This window comes from Triticum dicoccoides, chromosome 6A (assembly GCF_002162155.2).
Source record: "Triticum dicoccoides isolate Atlit2015 ecotype Zavitan chromosome 6A, WEW_v2.0, whole genome shotgun sequence".
In the NCBI taxonomy this organism is placed as follows: domain Eukaryota; kingdom Viridiplantae; phylum Streptophyta; class Magnoliopsida; order Poales; family Poaceae; genus Triticum; species Triticum dicoccoides.
The window spans coordinates 587,662,376-587,684,326 of NC_041390.1; the positions used below are offsets into that span (position 1 = coordinate 587,662,376).

Genomic DNA, 21,951 nt, shown 5'->3' on the forward strand with positions numbered 1-21,951 from the left:
TGAGGCGCTCAAGCAAACATCATTCAATCATGGCGACACACAAATACAGGGCGTGGCCGTACTAAGGCTCGGTACTAATCGAGTAAATTAGTCTACTTCGTTCATATCCAAGCGGGCGTGCCTTGTGGATGTCGAGGCTTCTCCACGGGTCTCATCGTCGGAATTAGCTGGAGTGGGTTGAGGCTAGCGTGCCCTTTTATAGAAAAGGGGACGGAGTCTTCCTTCGCACGCTTGCTAAAAGACTATTCAGGATTCGGTCACTCGCGCATGAGCGGCAGGTTAGGTTGATAGGTTGGACACCAACTGCAAAAAGGTGTTGGGTCACTGTGTGGCTATCTTGCACGAGAAACTTGGCTGGGGTTTGGTTATGGTCTGGTGGGTTGGTTTACCTAGGTTTTTCGACTTGGCTAGATAGGATTAGCCAATGGTCAGCCTGGCTTTGATACCAAGTCTGTCGCGACCGGTTTTCTGGGTATTAATTTCCAGAAAATGGCCGTTGTGCTCACCAACCCCAGGATTACTGTTAGCTGATGAGGCACCAGCTTGATACAGAAATTCCAAGCAAAAATACAAAATGTTTAGTACAAGACCATTGTGGCCTATGAGTACATCAAATGGTTTCTAGTGGTTGAGGGCGGAAGCGGTTTGTGGATCACCACGGTCTATGGGACTCCATTTCCCACAGGAACAGCTGACCAGGTTAACTCCTATCTTCGCGAGGCTGCTATCACCGTTGCTTAGGTCCCGAGGCTGTCATCGCCACGCTCCTCTCCAAGCAAGCAATTTGGCCAAGACAATCGCCAGGGACAAGCCAGTGAGTACTTTGAATGTACTCGCAAACATTAAGAACACAGGTATAATATAATTGATCAACATACACTGAAATATTCTATGATCACATCGTCAGTCATAAATAAACTCTTGATGCATGCAAGCAGGTTATTTATATGCAACCGGAATATGCAATGACAGAATAGAAATAAAATGCACCGATCGGATGCCTGAAGCGACGTCTCGAAAGGATAGTAAAAGTGAGCTTGCCTCAGTCGGGCATCTTAGCGACACCACATAAGGGGCTTATAAAGTAAATAAAATAACAAGCATGCCACAGTCGGGCGTCTGAGCGACGCCACATAAAGGGCTTATGAGAAAATGAAATAACAAACATGTCACAGTCGGGCGTCTGAGCGACGCCACATAAAGGGCTTATAATCATAGTGAATATCCAGGAGGTGGTACCGTCCCAGGGATATTCATTATTTCAAACAATGCAAATGGTTAGTCCATAATGATAACAATCATAACCATCATATATCACATGTCATCATCAATATTCGAGTTTAGTGGTTTCTCCTCCGAAGACCGACACTAAGACCGACACTTGACCCATCCCAGACTGTAATCCTTAACCATGGACACGGCTATTCGAATAGGTTTAATATCTCTGCAGAGAGTGTACTCTTTACCCACGAGTAACGGATTCCTGTAGTCCATCGGGACTAATTCCGTCTATGGCCTTTTAGTTGACAACACGCCTGACTTGCACACACCAGCTTAACTTTACTTGTGTCAGGAATCACCCGCGACACTTGTTAAGCAAAACTCTAAGTGGGGAGGCTACAACCTCGCGTAGCATGGGATCAAATTTCTATCGTGCGCTCTAAGGGGTGCCCCCCTCTCGGTCCCAACCGGAAACACCCATGCCCCCGGACCAGGTGGCATGCCTACTGGCTACAACCGGTATCTTCCACCATGGCCTCTCTGTACGGTGTGTGCTTGAAAGGGGTTGACGACTTACTGAACCGTACCCTACCTGCGGCAGGGACAAGTGGTAGTACAAAACAAGTATGGGGGTTACTGGAACATAACTCGATCTACGGTTGACTCAGGAGGTTTATGAATTCCCTGCATGACATGTAAAACAAATATATTTCAACCAACAGAATCACCACCCATTATACCATACTATGCCATACCGGACATAACCGTCCCAGCGGAGACCGGCGACAAGCTCACGCCTACCCAAGGCAGAGGCTTTCCCGGGTTCCTTTCCGGCATGCATGCAAGGCACATGAGGATGATTACCATCACATGTATATTCATTTCCAACAGCAAGGAAATCACTAATATGCATCCATGCAAATGATCGTATCACCACATAAAATAACGAGTTCTCCGAAATGAGATGGTGTTATAAACGTGTCAACTAACACACCAAAAATACTATTCCGGGGTTCAGAATGCTTGCCTTCAAGGTGTGGAGAGGTGGGGGTGCTCTCCAAAACTTTTGAAAGTTTTCTTCTCTTCAAAAATCCTATTTTCAAAAATATGCAAATAACACATATTTCAAAAACAGTACAAAAAAAGTTGTTTGGAAAATTTTCAAATAAATCTTAAAATAAACTAGACAGAATTTGAGAGATGTAGGAAAAAGAATCAATTCATTTGGAGTTATATTTAAAAAGTTATAGCCAGTCAAAGTTGTGGTCAAAATATGTTTTTAAAATAAAACAGAAAAGAAAACGTTTCAGAGGGGAATACGCTTTCACACAGAGAAGACGTACTTGATCTTTTACGCCTCCACTGATCCAGCGTGGACGGCGCGTGAGTCACTGACAGTGGGCCCGGGGGACCCACTGGTCAGGTTTGACTAGTCAGCCTCCCTCCTCTTCCTCTGCCCCGAGCGGAGGCGGGACTCCGACGATGCTCGCCGGCGAACGGCGGCACCGTTCGGGAAATGGAGGTCACCCGCGGGCTCAGGGGATCGAGGCGGTCACTCCGGTAGTCGCTGCGGTCTCGGGGGTGGACGGAGCTGCCGGCGGCGAGCTCTGCAGCGGACGGTGGCCGTCGGGCAAAGTGATTTTTCTCCCGCGGTGAGTCCTGGTCAGAGTGGAGAGGAGGAGGCTCTGGTGGCGCCGGAATGGCCAGGGCAGTGGCGGTGGCTGCAGTCGTCGGAGGTGGGGAAGAAGACCTCCCTGGGTCGATTAGCTGCCATGGAGGAACTAGGGGAGCATGCTGAGGCTGCCTCGCGAACAGAACGTGCTCGGGGGCCTCTCTTTATAGCATGTCCAAGTCGGTTTGCGGCGGCCGTGGATAAGTTCGCCGGCGAACCGCCCTACTGTGCTGCAGGGCGACGTGGCGGTGGCTGGCCGGCTCCAGGAGCTACCGACGAACGCTCCACTGTCCATGGAGGCGAGCTGGCGCGCTGTGGTGGTTGGGGCGGTGCCGACCATGGCAGGAGCGGGTGCGGCCGCGGGCGTGCCGCCAAGAGAGCTCTTGTGGCGGCGCTGTAGGGCGACAGGGGGCTGTCAGGGCCTTTGGCATGACGCGGCGAGAGGGAGAGGATCAGGATTAGCTCGGGGAAGTTTATCCAGGGCGTGCTGGCTCGGGAGCGAACACGTGCAAAACGCCTGCTCTGCTCGCGCTCCGGGCGTGCACGACATTCGTTCGACGAAATGCCAGGGCGACCAAAGCTGCTAGACGGCTAATGCAAATCCACAGGCCTAGGTTAGAGACCGTTAGTAAGCCACTAGACAACTTGGTTAGGACAGGTGGGAAAGTTCACAACACAAACTTACAAACATGCCAAATCTGTTCATGCCCATAGGGTGTTTGTCAAAATTCCAGAGGCATCTAGGCAGTTCTTGGAGGGGCCAAAATCTCCAGATAGAAGTCTCTTTGGATGTACAAGAGGGTGGTGAGGTTTGTTTGTAAAAAGCACAAACTTGTTAGTGCAAGTTTTGCAAAACTACAGTTCTGGACAGGAGATAAATGGCATCATTTCATGAACCAAAAACATTCCAATGGGTGCATGCTACTGGACTTAGGGGTTTGGTAGGGCTGTCTACAAGTAGGAGAAGGCACAAGGTTACTAGAGAAAAAATAAATAGGGTTGAAGTAGAATTCACAAGGCTGGACCAGAATGGAAAAGAGGTTGATTCACTCAAAATTTTCAAAGAACAGCACTAGGTTTTTGCATAATGTTGAATAATATTCTACTACCAACATCCCATAATTTTGGTGGAGGCCAGAAAGAAATATTTAAGTGAGTTGTAGTGCAAAATTGCCCACTGGACCAGAGAAGAAAATTGGGTGTAGAGCTCAAAATATTTCATGAAATGAAGATGTTTTTGCACAAAAGTGATTTAGAAACATCACATGACATCTCCAAATTTTGGTTGGAATTATGAAAGAGTTTATCAAATGGTTGCAGTTCAAATATGGCCATGTAACCTTGGAAAGACCATTTTTCAAGAAAATAAAGATCAAGCAAATTAATTATGTAATTAGTTCTACTAATAAAAGAAGAGTTTTTCTTGAGAGGTTAAACAAGTCCAATAACATATTTGAAAAGTTTTCATTTTGGGGGAAAAACTCCATAATAACAAGGGAGAAAAAGGTTCAAAAATAAAAAGGGAGCCCACAAAATAAAAGTTTTAATTTCCTGGCAAAAAAATTTTAATTAATAAAACAAGGTCAAAAATTTGGGGTGTCACAATTCTAATAGGGTTTATTGCTCCAGATCACTTTGACGTCTTTGACAGATATGTGAGCAGTTGTACGGCGCCGGCAAGGACGCACGAGCTGCAGACCTCGACTTGCAGCGCATGTTGTAACTAGCTTGGTCTTTGATTGATTGCAAGAGATAACTCTACTACTACTACAGATCCTTCCTAGCATCTAGGAGAAAATATGTCAGTGCAAGGCTGCATACATACGGTTTTGGAATAGTATGGTTGTGGAAAAAAGGTGTTGCCAAACTAGGCCGTACTGTTTGCTATTTCCTTTCTCTTCTCTCACCATGAGAGCACTAGTAGTGTAGAATTTGTGAGATCCGCTACTTAGTTAATCAACTAATAATTTATAATAATTTAATGCCCATGAGATGCTTTTGTTGGTTCCTTGGATTTTTCTTGTTTGTGGAATATAAGTAAATCATTAATCTCACTCAATCGATTGATCAAGAGTAAGATTGTTAACTAGGGCTGCTATTACACTGCTTCTCTGTTATATATTTGTGCAAACTTTCTATCTGATATCATCATTTTGTTGATCAGTCCTCCTAGCCTACTCTCTCTCTCTCTCTTGCGCTAATTACATACAAGTTTAGCATCAGATCCGTGAAATGTACTTACTACCATCATTTGGTTGCAGCAAATATTACATATTTTGTTCATCACACCTTGTCGTACTCACCGATATGGTATTATTTGCTGCCATCTTTGAGTTGTAAAAATTGGGTTTATTTACTATTATTCTTTAAGATTTTTCTCATGCTATTTTTCTGGTTTTTCTAGCCTGAACAGACTAGCATCGGTTTTCGTCGAGACAAAATGAGAAGTTTATTTGCAACTCTGGCATATTCATTGAGATATTGGCTATACGATAGAGGTTTCCTTGCAAAGGCGATCCATGGTGATAAAACACAGGAGGTAAATACATATTATGAACTCTTCTGTCATCACCTAACTTTTTTTAGCAGCAATGTAAAACTGCAAAGGCAACACATTATAGCTAATACTGAATATTTTAGTTTGAAATATCTGCCATGCTGTTTTAACACTGGAAGGTCAAGAACAACATACATTTTTCTGAGCATGCTATATACTTTTATGAGTTACAAATTTGATAAGTATCAAGGATGTATCTAGCTTAAGCATATTTACACCTTTTGTTATACCTATGGCTCTGCTTGGAGTATCTCTACTAAGATTTTAGCTAGTTTTATCTACCTCGTGCTCACCTGTTCTGTATATTAATAAAGAAAAATAAATGTCAAACTATATGTACATGCCAGGGTTGCACATGTAACAGAGACATGTGTGCTCACAGATTGCTGCTAGTCTATTTCCTGTAACCATGTAAATAGATTATTTTTTACATGGCACTCCTTTGGCAATTTACTAAAGTTGCTTGATCAGTCTATACCACTTAAATATGTTATGCTACGGTTGTCAGCACTTCAAGACGAACTTGTAGGTTAAATATTTGAGTTTCATTTGTAAACTTGTTGACATACGAACCTTTGAAATTTACGGTGCCCGGTTTGATGATCAGAGGCTTCACGTCATGCATATGTTTGTTAGTGAAATATTCTAGGTATGACGACAAAATGATAGCTGCCTTCAAGAGGTCCGACAAGAACCTGAATGACAACGTCAATGATATAGTACTTAGTTATGTGACGTGTGTATTAGTTTCTCATTTGACACACTTTGCTTTTGATAATTTTTTAAGAAACCTCATGTTTACTCTTATTTTATAGTAGATACATTGCTATTCTCATTTGTAGGCACTATAAGATTTAAGAATTTTGGACATGGAAATCATTTTTATATTTGTTGTAATAATATTATTTCTACTATTTGTTCATATATATACAATCATCTAAGGTTCTTTTGAATATGCAGGTAAGATTGGGCAGTGTGCTACTTGGTGTTGCTCATCACAATCAAACATCAGGAGGGCCGACAGCAAGAACCTAAATAACAGCCTCGATAATTTGTATGATCTGTTGATGTAAAATGAAGTGTACTTATGATGTGTGATATATTTTGTCAATAAAAATTGCAAGTTATCATTTTGTAGAGGAATTTACAAACTGCTATTATGTAGATACATAGAGCTGAACTGTGTAATGTTGTACTTAACAAATATTTTCTCTTGGACCAAAATTGCCATTAGGCTTTGTGTAATGCATTATACTAAAAATTGGGCTGAAAGAAATGGGTTAATGTGCTCAGCCACGATGAATTTTGTGATGGAAAATACTATCCACGTAGGTAGACACGTCATTCAAATTGGTGAATAAAAAATCTTACATGTGTTAGTCCATGACGGATTGTTCCATCACAATTGATTGGGCCTGGCCGGGCCTGGGGCAGATGTATGACGGACAAGAGTCATCATGTAAGGTGTGCTGTCAAATTATGACGCGATATACATGACGGATTTCAAATCTGTCATGGACAGGCACCCATGACAGTTTTCCACTAATCCATGATGGATCAAAACTGTCACGTATTAACATATTTCTTGTAGTGTACCCATCCTAAGGTGCAAATGCTTCTAAAATACCGTGTGTGGGTCATCCGTTTCTCAAACACCATGTAGTGCGAGAAATCCAACGGAGGAGATCGAGTCTTGTGGGGAAAAGTGCGCAAACCTCTGTAGAGTGTATAAACTAATCATAATTAGCCGTGTCCCCGGTTATGGACATCTTGAGTATCTAGTTCTTGGATTATCCTGTTAATCTCATCACGTTACTTAAATAATTTGTTGGGTCTTAATGATGATACTTAATTGGGATTGAGAATGCTGTCAACCATTCTCAATGTTTAACAACCACCATGATTGTTAAATAAAAATTTATTCCTTTGCAGTAGGGAAAAATTGTCTTTACGCAAAACTGTAATCATAGATCTTTTCCACCAGCCAAATATGCATGTAGTGATAGCCATATTTCAGCATTGCTCCATAGTGTGAATTTGCCAGTACATTCAATGTACTGACCCTTTGTGGCTGCAACGTCTCATGTTGCAAGATTTTCTTATGACGAGTAAGTGATACGTTAGGGTTACGATTTCTACACTCAACTTTGTCGTTGGTGTTGATGGGAATCCATAACCTTGTTACTTCCGCTATTTGGATTGAGGTAATAGTATTTACGTTACTTTATACATGTGATTTACCTCTGTTATAAATCCTCGAGTACTGTGTGTGTCAGCATACCGATCCAGGGATGACACTTAAGCACAGAGACTTGACCCATTCGGGTCGGGTCGCTACAGGTTATCTCCCAACAAGCGCTTTTCTTTAAAGCCTTTTAGCTAGGCATTGATAATCTTAATGATGCTCACATGAAAGACAAGAATTGAGGTGCAAAGAGAGCATCATAAAACACGTGACAAACACATCTAAGTATAACATACTTCCAATTCTTAGGCATCTTATAAGTAAACAAATTTGCAAGGCAAGCAAAAACTAGCATATGCAAGGAAGAAGAAAGTGACGATAGCAATCTCAACATGACGAGAGGTAATTTAGTAAGATAAAAATTTCTAACCATATTTTCCTCTCTCATAATAATTACATGTAGAATCATCAAAAAATTCAACAATATAGCTATCACATAACATATTCTCTTCGTGATCCACATGCATGCAAAGTTGACACTCTTCCGAAATAGTGGTATTAACATTAACTAAAGTCATGAGCTCTCCAAACCCACTTTATGAAATAATTCATAAGATTGAACATTCTCCAAATATGTGGGATGTAAAGTTGACACTCTTCCAAACCCACTTTCAATATTATTGCAAACACTATTATCAATCTCATATTCATCATTGGGCTTAAATAAATTTTCAAGATCATAAGAAGAATCACCCCAATCATGATCATTGCAATAAGTAATAGACATAGTGAGGGAGTCCTGGATTAGGGGGTGTCCGGATAGCTGGACTATACCTTCAGCCGGACTCCTAGACTATGAAGATACAAGATTGAAGACTTCGTCCCGTGTCCGGAAGGGACTTTCCTTGGTGTGGAAGGCAAGCTTGGCGATACGGATATGTAGATCTCCTACCATTGTAACCGACTCTATGTAACCCTAGCCCTCTCCGGTGTCTATATAAACCGGAAGGTTTTAGTCCGTAGGACGAATAACAATGATACCATAGGCTAGCTTCTAGGGTTCAGCCTCCTTGATCTCGTGGTAGATCTACTCTTGTACTACCCATATCATCAATATTAATCAAGCGGGAGTAGGGTTTTACCTCCATCAAGAGGGCCCGAACCTGGGTAAAAACATCGTGTCCCTTGTCTCCTCTTACCATCCGCCTAGACACACAGTTCGGGACCCCCTACCCGAGATCCGCCGGTTTTGACACCGACATTGGTGCTTTCATTGAGAGTTCCTTTGTGTCGTCACTTTTAGTGCCGATGGCTCCTCCGATCATCAACAGCGATGCGGTCCAGGGTGAGACTTTTCTCCCCGGACAAATCTTCGTATTCGGCGGCTTTGCACTGCGGGCCGATTCGCTTGGCCATCTGGAGCAGATTGAAAGCTACGCCCCTGGCCATCAGGTCAGATTTGGAAGTCTGAACTACACGGCTGACATCCGCGGGGACTTGATCTTCGACGGATTCGAGCCACAGCCGAGCGTGCCACACTGTCACGAAGGGCATGATTTAGCTCTGCCGCTGAACAGTGCCCTGGAGGCCGCACCCACATCAGCTCCAACCCTTAGTTCGGAGCCAATTGCGCCGATCGAGGACGGGTGGTTGGACGCCGCCTCGGAGGCTGCAATCTCTATGGCGATCGAGCCAAACACCAGCTTAGTCCCCTGTGAAGCCCGTGACTCCAAGGTGTCGGACTCCTCTCCGGACTCCAAGCCCCCCCGTGCCCCTGCCGATCGAATCCGATTGGGCACCGATTATGGAGTTCACCAATGCGAACATCTTTCAGCACTCGCCTTTCGGCGATATTCTAAATTCACTAAAGTCTCTCTCTTTATCAGGAGAGCCCTGGTCGGACTACGGTCAGCAAGGTTGGGATGGGGATGATGAAGAAATTCAAAGCCCACCCACCACCCACTTTGTAGCCATTGTCGATGATTTAACCGACATGCTCGACTACGACTCCGAAGACATTGACGGTATGGACGCTGATGCAGGAGACGATTAGGAACCAGCGCCTATAGGACACTGGAAAGCCACCTCGTCATATGACATATACATGGTGGACACCCCAAAATAAGGCGATGGCGATGGAACAGCGGAGGATGACCCCTCCAAGAAATAGCCTAAGCGCCGGTGTCAGCGGCGCCGCTCTAAATCCCGCCAAAGCAAAAACGGTGATTCCGGCACGGTAGATAATAACACTCCGGACAGTGCCGAAGGAAACCTCCTCCAGCAAAATTCAGCACAGGAGGATGGAGAAGCCAGCCCTCATGAGAGAGCGGCAGATAGAGAGGTCGAGGACGATAATTACATGCCTCCCTCCGAAGACGAGGCAAGCCTCGACGATGAAGAATTTGTCGTGCCTGAGGATCCCATCGAACAAGAGCGCTTCAAACGCAGGCTTATGGCCACGACGAGCAGCCTCAAGAAAAAATAGCTGCAACTTAGAGCTGATCAAGACTTGCTTGCCGATAAATGGACGGAAGTCCTTGCGGCCGAAGAGTATGAACTCGAACGCCCCTCCAAGAGCTACCCAAAGCGCAGGTTGCTACCCCGATTAGAGGAGGAAGCACCTGCATCACCAGCGCATGATGCGGCCGACCGGCCACCTCGTGGCCTCAACAGAGAGGCCTCTCAGCCCTCCACTCAAGCTGCACCCCAGCGCCGCTTTAAAAATACCAAGGCATGGGGAAATGCGCCAGACCTGCGATATATATTGGAGGACAAGGCAAAGCAAACAAGGTCGATCTACGGATCGCGTGGGCTCCCCACGACACGAGACGGTAATCGTCACACCGGATATAGTAAATCCGGCAGGGCCGAACACAGTAGACAAAGCTCGTTCGAGCTACGTCGTGATATAGCCCAATATAGAGGTGCCGCAAACCCACTATGCTTCACAGATGAATTAATGGATCATCAAATCCCCGAGGGTTTCAAACCCGTGAACATCGAATCATACGATGGCACAACAGATCCTGCGGTATGGGTCGAGGACTATCTCCTCCATATCCACATGGCCCGCGGTGATGACCTACACGCCATCAAATACCTCCCACTCAAGCTTAAAGGACCAGCTCGGCATTGGCTTAACAGCTTGCCAGCAGAATCAATTGGTTGTTGGGAGGACCTGGAAGCCGCATTCCTCGACAATTTCCAAGGCACTTATGTGCGACCACCAGAAGCCGATGACCTAAGCCACATAATTCAGCAGCCAGAGGAATCAGCCAGGCAATTCTTGACATGGTTTCTAACCAAGAAAAATCAAACCGTCGACTGTCCGGATGCAGAGGCCCTAGTGGCCTTCAAGCATAATATCCGTGACGAGTGGCTTGCCCATCACCTTGGACAGGAAAAGACGAAATCTATGGCAGCCCTCACGACACTCATGACCCGTTTTTGCGCGGGAGAAGATAGCTGGCTGGCTCGTAGCAATAACATAACCAAGAGCCCTGGTAATTCGGATACCAAGGACAACAGTGCCAGGTCGCGTCGCAACAAGCACAAGCGCCGCATTAACGGCGACAATGCTGAGGATACGGCAGTTAATGCCGGATTCAGAGGCTCTAAACCCGGTCAGCGGAAAAAGCCATTCAAGAGAAATAGTCAGGGCCTGTCCAGTTTGGACCGAATACTCGACTGCTCGTGCCAGATACATGGCACCCCCGAAAAGCCAGCCAATCACACCAACAGGGATTGATGGGTGTTCAAGCAGGCCGGCAAATTAAATGCCAAAAACAGAGACCAGGGGCTACATAGCGACGACGAGGAGGAGCCCCGGCCGTCGAACAGTAGTGGACAGAAGGGATTCCCCCCACAAGTGCGGATGGTGAACATGATATACGCAACCCACATCCCCAAGAGGGAGTGGAAGCGTGCGTTAAGGGACGTATACGCGATGGAGCCACTCGCCCCGAAGTTCAACCAATGGTCCTCCTGCCCGATCACTTTTGATCGAAGGGACCACCCCACTAGCATCCGTCATGGCGGATTCGCCGCATTGGTTCTAGACCCAATTGTTGATGGATTTCACCTCACTAGAGTCCTTATGGACTGCGGCAGCATCCTGAACCTGCTTTATCATGATACAGCATGGAAAATGGGCATCGATCCCTCGAGGATTAAACCCACTAAAACGACCTTTAAAGGCGTCATACCAGGTGTAGAGGCCAACTATATAGGCTCAGTCACACTTGAAGTGGTCTTCGGATCTCCGGACAAATTCCGAAGCGAGGAGTTAATCTTTGACATAGTCAGGTTCCGTAGTGGCTATCACGCACTGCTCGGGCGAATCACATTTGCCAGGTTCAATGCGGTACCGCATTATGCATACCTCAAGCTCAAGATGCCAGGCCCTCGAGGAGTCATTACGGTCAATGGAAACACGGAACGCTCTCTCCGAACGGAGGAGCATACGGCGGCTCTCGCAGCGGAAGTACAAAGCAGCCTCTCAAGGCAATTCTCCAGTCTGGCCATTAAACGACTGGACACCGTCAAGCGCGCCCGGAGTAACCTACAACAAGACCGCCTGGCACGTTCCGAGCAGGTGTAGCAATGCGGCCCCAACCCCAGCCCTCACGACATTGCGAAACCAGTGCTGCGCGTACATAACTACGCTCTGGAAATACCATGGGCACAGGGGGAGGGGCACCATCACGGCATGCCCGAAACACGGCTTAAACCGCACTAGGGGCTGCCGATTTCTTACTTTTATCTTACTTTCAGGACTCCATTCTTCGGAAGGCCTAACCGACAGTACAATTGCCGCAAAACGATGCAAGAACCAGGGAAGCAGAAAGCCACGCCGCACTATGGAACTCTCAGGTGGTCTCTATAATGAGCAGTATACCTGTTTCGCATACCATTCCGCAACCCGCCCCTGGAAAGGACATGTTAAATAGTCCCACCTTTTGCTTATCGCACTATTTGTATCGTTCTGCTTTAATCGCAGTTTTTTCAAATAAACAATGCATAGCTTTTGTCTAGTATTGCATTACTCTTTTTTACAAATATATGTTCATTAATGACATGTTGCACCCGTACACTTTGGTACGGCCAATAAGCTAGGGGCTTAAGTACCCCACAATATGGTGTGAGAAGTCCGAACATTTTCACAAGTGCGGCACCCCGAACTTATAGCATTATATGCATCGGCTCCGAATCATGTCTTGGGTCAATAGTTGGGTTTGCCGTGCTCCTATGTTTTGGTGCATTACGTTCCATTATATCGGCTAAGGTAGCACTAGGAGAACTACTGCAATTGTGCCCCAGTTGAGCTGGGCTAAGCACCTCAGTAGAGAAAGCTAAAACTGACTGTCATGATGAGGTGAGAGCTGGTCGCTGTTTGAGAGGTTTTTGAGTCCCTAAAGACTTATGCTGCTTAGAGCGAGGAGTCGGCTTTTTCCGACCTAGGCGTGGATAGCGCCCCGAACTCGGTCTTCCGAACACTAGGGGCTTCGCCAAAATTTAAAATTATAGAATTCTATTGCTAAGTGAGAGTGTTCAAGCATTATAGTCTGATTGCCTTGTTCGTTGTGTTGAGTGCCTCCCTCGAAGGACCCATGAATGGGAAAAAGAGCGCTCAAGTTTATCCCGAACACCCCAGCACTCGTGGCATGGGGGCAGAAGCCGACGACTTGCCATCTCTCAAATTTGATAAACGGCCGCACAGAAGGTAATATTTTAAATTCAAAAAGCATTGCTTAGCGCACATGAACAAGTTTTCAGCGCACAGGACAAAACGAGCGAGTTTACTCAAAAATTACATCCCTGGAACATTCCTCCGCCATAAGGTGGGCACCCTTCAGAATGCCCTCATAATACATCTCGGGCTTGTGATGCTCTTTGCCCGGCGGTGGCCCGTCCTTCACAAGCTTCTCAGCATCTAACTTGCCCCATTGCACCTTAGCGCGGGCAAGGGCCCTACGGGCACCTTCGATGCAGACGGAGCGCTTGATGACTTCGAGCCTTGGACAGGCCTCCACCAGCCGCCGCACCAGCCCGAAGTAGCTCCCAGGCAGAGCCTCTCCAGGCCACAACCGAACTATGAGGCCCTTCATGGCCTGTTCAGCCACCTTGTGGAGCTCGACCAGTTGCTTCAGCTGGTCGCTCAAGGGCACAGGGTGTCCGGCCTCAGCATACTGAGACCAGAACACCTTCTTCGTCGAGCTGCCCTCCTCGGCTCGGTAGAATGTGGCGGCATCGGACACACTGCGGGGCAAATCTGTGAATGCTCCTGGAGAGCTCCGGATTCGGGTAAATAACAAGTAATTCACTTTCACATGCTTGCTTTGCATAAAGAAAGCCTTACCCGCCGCTATCTTTTTCATCACCTCAACCTCCTCGAGGGCCTTCTAGGCTTCGGCCTTGGCAGACTTGGCATTCTCAATGGCCGCCGCGAGCTCGGACTCTCGCGTCTTCGAGTCAAGCCCCAAACTCTCATGTTTTTTCATGAGGGCCTGGAGCTCTTGCCGCACCTCGCCAACCTGCGCCTCATACTTCTCCTGCTCGGTGCGCTCCGTGGCCGCCCTCTTCTCGGCCTCGGACAGCGCTTGCTTAAGGGTCGCCACCTCCGTTGTGGCCCCTACCATAGCCACGTTAATCCTGTCACTTTTTGCAATTGCACCTTTTATATATTTAAATAAGGTACTTCTTACCTTCCTTATCCTCGAGCTGCTTCTTGGCAAGCCCGAGCTCTTGCTTGGACTGCTCGAGGTTCTGCTTCAGCGCGTCCACCTCCGCAGTGAGTGCGGAAGACGCCGGCAGCGAAGCCTGCATATGCACATTGACTTACTTTTGTTAGACTCCTGCGAATGTTATTAGATCCTCTATTCAGCTTTTCTTTCCAAACGCCAAACAGAGCATCAGGGGCTATTGTCTATGCGGTAACATTTTTACATATCCTTTACTTACCTCAAAGCCTGTTAGAAGGCTGGCACAGGCTTCAGTCAGTCCGCTCTTGGCGGACTGAACCTTCTGGATCACCGTACTCATCACAGTACGGTGCTCCTCGTCGATGGAGGCACCGTTAAGCACCTCTAGCAGATTGTCCGGCGCCTCCGGTTGGACGGGGGCCACCGGCTCAGTAGGCTTGCTCCTCTTGGAAGGAGGTCGCCTGCCGGACTCCGGAACCTTTAAAGGTTCCGGAGTGGTGTCCGGCCTAGGGCCGGACTTAGAGCCCTTAGGGGTTCTATCTCCTTGGCGCCTGGAGTCCGGGAGGTTGCCTTACGGCGCCTCCAGGACCACCTCCTCCTGGCTCGGAACCTCCTGGGACAACACTTCGGCGTCATCCGTAGGGCGGGGGGAGGTAGCGGGCGGAAGTGAATTCACATCCGACGAATCCAGGGAGCTGCTCGACGACTCGTCGAGCCCGGCCTCGGGCGGACTGCAGATTCATGTTCGACGTAAGGAAAAGTTGTGCAATGAAGGAATACTATGAATCACTCTGGTATCCGGATACTTACGATCTCGCCAGGGGCTTGGCCCTGAGCGGCCACTCCTCTTCGCCGTCGTTGGCGTTGGTGGGGTAGTCCGAAGGAAGGGTCTTCCCCTTCTCGGACCCTTCGGCCTCCCCAGTTGGGGTGGCCTTCCTTTTCTTCCCTCCCCCCGCTGGAGGGGGAGAGGTCTCTTCTTCCTCCTCCTTGTCTTCACGGGAGGAGTGCATCTCAGAGTCGTCGGATGATGAATCCGACACCACCAGGCGTCGGGCACTCTTTCGAGTACCCATGGCCTTCTTCTTGGCCTTCTTCTCCAGCACCACATAGGGTGCCGGAACCAGCAGCTTCGCCAAGCGGCCGTCCGCTGGGCCTTCGGGCAGAGGGGCCGGACAGATAATCTATTCGGCCTTCTTCAACCATTCCTGTCAAAGGCACGGGAGTTTAGATCCCACATAGAGTTAAACTATGAAAGACAAATATCCTGTAAAAGGTAAACAGCTTACCGCGCCGGCTTGACGCTGCGCGCTGAATCCGCGATCCTCGGTAGCGGATGCGGGAGCCTCGGCGCCCTTGAATAGCACCTTCCAGGCATCTTCGTACGTTGTGTAGAAGAGCCTGCTTAGAGTTCAGTGCTGCGCCGGGTCGAAGTCCCACAAGCTGAAGGCCCGTTGTTGGCACGGGAGGATCCGACGGACGAACATGACTTGGACTACATTGACAAGTTTGAGCTTCTTGCTCACCAGGTTTTGGATGCATGTTTGCAGTCCAGTCACCTCTCCTTTTTCACCCCATGACAGGCTCGTCTCATTCCAGGAGGTAAGCTGCGTAGGGGATCCAGATCGGAACTCGGGGGCTGCGACCCATTCAAGGTCACGCGGCTCGGTGATGTAGAACTACCCCGATTGCCACCCCTTCAGGGTCTCCATCAAGGAGCCCTCGAGCCATAGGACGTTGGGCATCTTGCCCACCATGGCGCCTCCGCACTCTACCTAGTTGCCGTGCACCACCTTTGGCTTGACATTGAAAGTCTTGAGCCATAGGCCGAAATGTGGGCGGATGCAGAGGAAAGCCTCACACACGACGATAAACATCGAGATGTTGAGGACGAGGTTCGGGGCCAGATCGTGGAAATCTAGGCCGTAGTAGAACATGAGCCCCTGGACAAATGGGTGGAGAGGGAAGCCCAGTCCGCAGAGGAAATGGGGGAGGAACACCACCCTCTCATGGGGCCCGGGGGTGGGGACGAGCTGCCCCTCTTTGGGAAGCCGGTGCGCGATGTCATTGGACAAGTATCCGGCCTTCCTCAGTTTTTTGACGTGTCCCTCTGTGACGGAGGAGACCATCCACTTGCCTCCCACTCCGGACATGGCTGGAGAAGGTTGAGGTGGGGAGCGCGGACTTGGGCGCTGGAGCTCGAGTGCGCGGAAATGGATGAGCAAAGGAGGAAGAAGGCGTGGATGAAAAAGGTGGATTCTTATCCCCTTATATGGGCGGACGAAAACTACACGTCCCCACCAGCCTGGTAAAAATCGCTTGTCTACCAAGCGCCGTAATCAATGGCCGGTTGGGTTACCCACACCCGTATTGATGAGAATCCCGAAATAAGGGGACACGATCTCTGCTTCGACAAGACGTGCCAAGGAAACCGCCTCGCTAAACGCGCTGAGGTGGGACAATAAAACAATTCGAATAAAGGCTTGGCCGTGGTGTGATGTCACTCTACGGAATACGTCAGCAGATTAGATTTGTGTAAATATTATTCTCTCTATGGCAATATGTGGAAACTTATTTTGCAGAGCCGGACACTATCCTTGTGTTCAAAATCTTCTATGAAGTACATGGAGGAGGAACCCGCCTTGCAATGCCGAAGACAATCTGCGCGCCGGACTCGTCGTCATTGAAGCCTGGTTCAGGGGCTACTGAGGGAGTCCTGGATTAGGGGGTGTCCGGATAGCCAGACTATACCTTCAGCCGGACTCCTAGACTATGAAGATACAAGATTGAAGACTTCGTCCTGTGTCCGGAAGGGACTTTCCTTGGCGTGGAAGGCAAGCTTGGCGATACGGATATGTAGATCTCCTACCATTGTATCCGACTCTGTGTAACCATAGCCCTCTCCGGTGTCTATATAAACCGGAGGGTTTTAGTCCGTAGGACGAACAACAATCATACCATAGGCTAGCTTCTAGGGTTTACCCTCCTTGATCTCGTGGTAGATCTACTCTTGTACTACCCATATCATCAATATTAATCAAGCAGGAGTAGGGTTTTACCTCCATCAAGAGGGCCCGAACCTGGGTAAAAACATCGTGTCCCTTGTCTCCTGTGACCATCCGCCTAGACGCACAGTTCGGGACCCCCTACACGAGATCCGCCGGTTTTGACACCGACACATAGCAATACTAGCATCCCCAAGCTTAGGGTTTTGCATATTGTTAGCACAATTGACATTAATATAATTTATAATAGCATCATTGCAATCATGCTTTTTATTCAAAGATCTATCATGAATCACTTCATAAAGCACTTCATCACAATTTTCAGATTCACTGATTTCAAGCAAAACCTCATACAGATAATCTAGTGCACTCAAATCACTAGGAATTGGTTCATCATAATTGGATCTCTTAAAAAGATTGGCAAGCGGATGAGGATCCATCGATCTTAGGTTCTCTGTTTAGGAATAAATACACACTATTCCAACCAATCGAGCTAACGAGCCAAGTAAGACATCAAGGCAAACGAAAAGACGAACAGAAGAAGGACGAACAAAACGGCAACGGTGAAGTGGGGGAGAGGAAAACGAGAGGCAAATGGCAAATAATGTAATGCGAGGGATAAGAGTTTGTGATGGGTACTTGGTATGTCTTGACTTGTGTGTAGACTCCCCGGCAACGGTGCTAGAAATCCTTCTTGCTACCTCTTGAGCACTGCGTTAGTTTTCCCTTGAAGAGGAAAGGGTCATGTAGTAAAGTAGCGTAAGTATTTCCCTCTGTTTTTGAGAACTAAGGTATCAATCCAGTAGCAGACCACGCTCGAGTCCCACGCACCTACACAAACAAATAAGAACCTCGCAACCAACGTGATAAAGGGGTTGTCAATCCCTTCATGGTCACTTACGTGAGTGAGATCTAATAGAGATGATAAGATAATATTTTTGGTATTTTATGGTAAATACTAAAAGTAAAGAAAGCAAAATAAACGGCGCGAGAAATAGCTTGTTGACGGGAGATTAATATGATGGAAAATAGACCCGGGGGCCATAGGTTTCACTAGTGGCTTCTCTCAAGATAGCATAAGTATTACGGTGGGTGAACAAATTACTGCCGAGCAATTGATAGAATTGAGCATATTTATGAGAATATCTAGGTATGATCATGTATATAGGCATCACGTCCGTGACAAGTAGACCGACTCCTGCCTGCATCTACTACTATTACTCCACACATCGATCGCTATCCAGCATGCATCTAGAGGATTAAGTTCATAAGAATAGAGTAACGCTTTAAGCAAGATGACATGATGTAGGGGGATAAACTCTTGCAATATGATATAAACCCCATCTTTTTATCCTCGATGGCAACAATACAATACATGTCATTTCCCCTACAGTCACTGGGATCAAGCACCGCAAGATTGAACCCAAAGCTAAGCACTTCTCCCTTTGCAAGAAAGATCAATCTAGTAGGCCAAACCAAACTGATAATTCGAAGAGACTTACAAAGATAACCAATCATACATAAAAGAATTCAGAGGAGATTCAAATATTGTTCATAGATAATCTTGATCATAAACCCACAATTCATCGGATCTCGACAAACACTCCGCAAAAAGAAGAGTTACATCAAATAGATCTCCAAGAGAATCAAGGAGAACTTTGTATTGAGATCCAAAGAAAGAGAAGAAACCATCTAGCTAATAACTATGGCTCCGAAGGTCTGAGGTAAAATACTCACACATCATCGGAGAGGCTATGATGTTGATGTAGAAGCCCTTCATGATAAATGCCCCCTGCAGCGGAGCGCCGGAAAAGGCCCCAAGTTGGGATCTCATAGGTACAGAAGGTTGCGGCGGTCAAAATAGGATTTGGCTCCATATATGATGTTTCCAGGAGATATGAGTATATATAGGCGAAGGAGGTCGGTCAGGAGAGCTATGAGGGGCCCACGAGGGTGGAGGGCACACCTAGGGGGTAGGGGCGCCCCCTGCCTCGTGGCCTCCTCGTTCGTTTCTTAACGTCCACTCCAAGTCCTCTAGATCACGTTTGTTCAAAAAATCACATTCCCGAAGGTTTTATTCCGTTGGGACTCCGTTTGATATTCCTTTCCTTCGAAACACTGAAATAGGCAAAAAAACAACAATTCGAGCTAGGCCTCCGGTTAATATGTTAGTCCCAAAAATAATATAAAAGTGTATAATAAAGCCCATTAAACATCCAAAACAGAATATATAATAGCATGGAACAATCAAAAATTATAGATACGTTGGAGACGTATCACGCTTCCCCACTCTGCCTCGGCAACTGTTCAACTTGACGAGTCCCTACTGCATGCAGAAGTAAACCATCATTGCGTGCGATCGTGGGGATCGTCGGTTGTTCTCCTTCCGACTATAAATGGGGGAGGAGCGGAGCCCCCGTTTCTCATCTCCTTCTTCTTGCTGCCTGCTCCTTCTTCTTCCTCCTTGCTTCACCGTCTTCCCACGACACCCATGGTGCCGATGTAGAGGTTCTCGGTCGCGGAGAAAGGGAAGGCTCACCAGGAGGGGCCCGACTCGCCACCACTCAAGAGGGGGCGCGGTCGCCCCCGCAAACATGGCGTGACCCTTGCTGTCGCTCCTCGGGGACGCGGACGTGCCCCTCCGGGGTTTGGCGTCATCCTAGGTGCCCGCAGTGGTGCCTCCTCCTGCGGCAGGGGCCGCTCGGCGCGGAGCAGTCCTTGCGCCAGGGGAAGGCGTGTCGTGGTTGCCCGGCCTCCTTGGTCGCGCTTCCACTCAGCGGAGGTGCTCCTGGAGTTCATCGTGTGGTCGGAGAATCCAGCTGGCGCATGGTTCCAGCTTCCGCGCTCCTTCTCTGGGGAGCTGCCGGCCGGGGGTCCTGATGGCCTCTGGCTGCAGGCCGACGGGTGCTGCAACAAGGCCTCATGCGTCACGGTGGGATCTCCGTCGCGGGCAACGTGGCCCTGGCTCGCAGCTGGCAGAGGTTTGCCCACGCGCGCAGCCTGAGCGGGCGGTGTACCCTCCACTTCAAGTACGACGGCGCCGCGACCCTCTTCGTGAAGGTGATTGGTGAAGATGGTCGCCGCATAGGGTGCTGCCCCGAGAACAGCGGCAACGGTGATGTGCTCGGCCTTGGCAACGGCTGTGATGAGGATGAGGGCGAACTCGCCCTCGGCGACGGGCGCTGTCCGTCCAGCGGCGATAGCTCCTCCGCTAGTGAGGGCTCTAGCAGCGGTGGATACGACCAGCCGCCACGCCACCGAGCTCGCTTCGAGGATGGTGGCGGGTCGTCCCTTTGTCATCTAGCGGTGAAGTGTGAGGAGCACTCGGGCTGAGCTGAGTCCAGGGGACGCTGCTGCCGCGCGCTCGCTTTGTTTTACTTTTCCTTCCTTCCTGCATTAAAAAAGTAGATGGCCCTGCTCGGGCCTATAATGAACCGTGGCATTTATGCCCTTATGCTATGTTTACTGTTCTTGCGTTGTTGTCATGATATTCATGCTCTATGTAGACGTAGGGGGACAACTTAGCTGGGTATGCTCGGGGTAGTTTTTCGTCTCGCGAGGGCGCGCCTTCTGGCATCTGGTGAGGTTTCCCTTTTGCCGACTCGAGAGGTATCACAAAGCTGCATAATTTGATAGAACATCTGTCGGATGCCTTGTTCCTTCTTGCGCAAGCCCTCGGGCATGGGCGAACCACAGCTTAGCGCACCGCGTTGCGATACCCGTGAGGCACGGACTTAGGGGGTGCGCCAATCGTGAGCTCAATCGAGGGCACCTCGTGAAGATCAAGGGAGCCAAAGTTCTGGGGCGACAAGGCTTCGGCAACGTGCGTTCGTCCGTGGTCTGGGTTAACCCAGCGCACGCGCGCACCTGCCCATCCCCCGCGCGAGGCGAACGAGGGAGAGCGTAGGCAACTGCCGCCCTCCCTGAAGCAAGGCAAAGAAGCAAGCGAGGTAAAAGGAAAGGGGAAACCCAGCCAAGCAATCGAGAAATACCAGAACTCCAAACTTCATTAAAAAGGGGGAAAACCAACTATAGAAAGCAAATGAACAGCCGCGTCCGGCACCTGGTCTAGTATTCTCACCAGCGCGGAGCTAAGTGCTGCCACTAGGACGTGGGAGGGAGCCTCCGAGGCCCGACCGCGGCACTCCGGAGACTTTGAGGCGTGTACAGTCCCACTCATTATTACGCGAGTGTGTCACGGGCGGAGACCTTCACAAGCACTGGGCCTTGCTTCATGGGTAGAAATTCCGGAGGTGTTGGATGTTCCAGGCGTTCTGGATGGGGATCTCGTCCTGCGTCTCCAAGCGCACGGTGTCGGTGTCAAAACCGGCGGATCTCGGGTAGGGGGTCCCGAACTGTGCGTCTAGGATTGATGGTAACAGGAGACGAGGGACACGATGTTTACCCAGGTTCGGGCTCTCTCTGTGGAGGTAATACCCTACTTCCTGCTTGATTGATCTTTATGAATATGAGTGTTACAAGAGTTGATCTACCACGAGATCGTAATGGCTAAACCCTAGAAGTCTAGCCTATGAGTATATGGTAATGAATCTGTCCTATGCAGACTATGCCCTCCGGTTTATATAGACACCGGAGGGATCTAGGGTTACATG

At 48.3% G+C, this 21,951-nt stretch overlaps 1 pseudogene; it reads right to left on the reverse strand.

The window, feature by feature from the left end:
• Positions 1 to 16,486, reverse strand: part of LOC119318176 — a 91,841-nt pseudogene extending 75,355 nt beyond the window's left edge.
• Between the last annotated feature and the right edge of the window lie 5,465 nt (positions 16,487 to 21,951).